Below are 2,680 nucleotides of genomic sequence, written 5' to 3'. Positions count from 1 at the left end.
GCTCTCTTATAAGTTTCCAGGTATTTAATATGTAAATTTTATATGAAATATTGTGAGCTAGAAGCGATAGGGCATATTCAGTAGTATAAAATATATTCTCTGCCCACAAGGAGTTTATAATCTGATAGAGGAAATAAAAACACATAATAGTAAAATCTATAGAGCAGGTAAAAATTAGTAATGTAATTAGGCGGTGGATGAGTAATTGCTGAAAGTTCAGAGGAGCTAATGTGGCTTGGGATGGTTTGCAGAGGCGGGATGAAACTTGATCCCATTTTACCGTAACTGACCATTTTCTTGTCAGATTTCCTGTTACCATGTAAGGTCCTGTGATTTTATAAGCTGAGCACTAAAGACATAGGTGCCCAGCTCAATCCCTGCACACAGCAGGCACTCAATAAATAGTTGATTAATGATATGTGAGTTACACAACAAACCTTAAAGGATGTAGGCATATAAGATTTGAAAACACAAACGAGGCACTCCACTTTGGGGCAGAGCTAGTTCAGTAAACACAGGTGGCTGGAAAAGCAAGCGGAGGCAGGCCAACGGACTGGGAGGATAAGATGCAAGCAGAATGATCAGACGAGATAGAATTGAAGTGGTTTACACAGCGCCAGTGGAGACTGAAGGGAATAACACCAATAAGTGGCCGAAGAAGACCGAAGCCAGGGTATGAACAGCGGAGAAGGAAATGAGTTGTAAGTAACATTCATTAGAAGAACAAACTGGGTCTGCCTTGGTAGTAGATGCAGAAACTGGAATGACACAGAGAAGATGAGCATGGACCTTGAGCCAGGATAGCACATAAAGTCATGAAATGGTCCATATTTTATATTAAAAGAATGCTCGGCACATGCTGACTGAGTTGAGAGGGAACATAAAGTGTGGAAAGTTGGGATGACCAAGCCTTCCAGCTTGGGTGACACAAAACACAGTGAGTGCCTTTTCAACATAGACTGGGAGATACGTAGTGTTAGAAAATTTTTGTTTTACTATTAAACTCATACTTGTGCACATTGAACAAGAAATTTCAAGGAGAAAGTGTGAAATTTTAAGGCAGACTGTTGGATAAATCAGAATTAGATGTATTTTCTCAAAGAAAACCAAACCAGAGCTTTTGCCTCAATCCAGGGGAGTAGATATGAGAACAGTAATATCCATAACATTAAAGGAAACTGGAAAGAAAAGATGGATGAGAGAAAAAGAAAGACACTCATGATGCTGCAGCACTGAGGAAGCTAAAAGTTGGTCTTCAGGCAGGGTTTGATCATGGTGCAAATACCACCACAGCCTTTAAAGAGAAAGCTGACCTCCATCGAAGACAGTGGTAACCTTTGAAAATACAATTCAGGGGTGAACATTAGGCTCCTAATTTTAAAAGAGAACAATGAAGAATTTGATTCAACATAATATGGATATAGTACAGCCTCCAGAAGGGTAACATAACAGAAAATATTAGTGCTTAGTGATAACAGCAGAAGAAAATGGGGAAGAGTGTGTACGTGTGTATAAAACAGGATGAGGAAGGAACACACAGATGGGTAGGAACTGATGTGCATTTTAAACACAAGAAAATACATACTAATATGAAATCAAGAAAAAATAATCTAATTGGAAAATTGCATAACCAGATGATGACCTTCTGAAAAGTGTTTCCTCAACGTCTTTTTAGACCTGCATTGTCCAAAATGATAGCTTTTAATAAACACACTTGACTATTTAAATATAAGTTAATTAATTTAAATTACATTTAAAATTTAGTTCCTCATTTCAAGTGCTCCATAGCCACATGGGACTGGTGGCTAACAAAATGGATGATGTAGATTTAGAATATTTCTCTGATCTCAGAACTTTCTACTGGACAGCATTGTTCTAGATCCTAGGCTTTTGAAAGTACTTAAATTAACTACTAATTTTCCTGAAATGTGTTAGTATTGTAATGGAATACTACTTTTTTCAAATACAAGCAAAAGTCTTTTAGAAAGTCACCGAGGTAGAAGTGAGTCAGCTGAGCTGCCTGGGCTCAGGGAACAAGTTACAAAGGCAGAAGAAGGAAACTTGGCACTTAGGAGAAAGTGAGAGGCGAAGAAAATGTGCCTGGAGGAAGGGGATGGGGAAGGTGTGGGTGAGCTGGCATTGGACAGAGAGTGGCTATTCGTCCTCTGTGGTCCTTCTTCTCCGAAGGACAAGCATGCATGCACACCTGTGCACACACACACACAGCATTTCACCTTGAAACATACCAAAAATCCACAACTTGTACGGAACCATAAGCCTTAATGACAAATCACCAGAAATACAATATAACTGGTCAATGTCTTATTTTCCAGTTGTTTTTCCTGACATGCCAATACATTAGGCATTTTCAATAGACACATTTCACAGATGAGTTTTCCAGATGGGCAAACTGAGGCCTGATGTGTGGGACAGCCACCAGGAACGCCAGGGGCTCTAGCGTGCTTCCCTCTGAAGACTCTTTCTCAGCAGCCAGAGCTCAGTCTGCTCCTTCCACATGCACTTCCAGAGGCAGCATTTCCTTTGATCTCTCTGACAGGTGTCAAAAACCTCTCCTGGGCTTGTCAAATGCTGGCTGAGAAATGAACCAGGGGCCAGATACTGCTTACTAGATGTGCCCTATATATGTACATGTTATCTCGTCTTGCTCAATTATCCATCA

The 2,680-nt window shown here is 40.0% G+C and overlaps 1 non-coding gene across 1 annotated transcript; it reads left to right on the top strand.

Moving 5' to 3' along the window:
* Window positions 1-733: 733 nt before the first annotated feature.
* LOC150000972 (U6 spliceosomal RNA) lies at window positions 734-835 on the top strand. The gene has a single exon (XR_016513779.1). It is a non-coding gene; the product is annotated as a U6 spliceosomal RNA (small nuclear RNA).
* Window positions 836-2,680: the final 1,845 nt, after the last annotated feature.

This window comes from Furipterus horrens, unplaced genomic scaffold (assembly GCF_987537825.1).
Source record: "Furipterus horrens unplaced genomic scaffold, mFurHor1.1.pri manual_scaffold_10, whole genome shotgun sequence".
Lineage (NCBI taxonomy): Eukaryota > Metazoa > Chordata > Mammalia > Chiroptera > Furipteridae > Furipterus > Furipterus horrens.
This window is presented reverse-complemented; position numbering and strand designations above follow the sequence as displayed.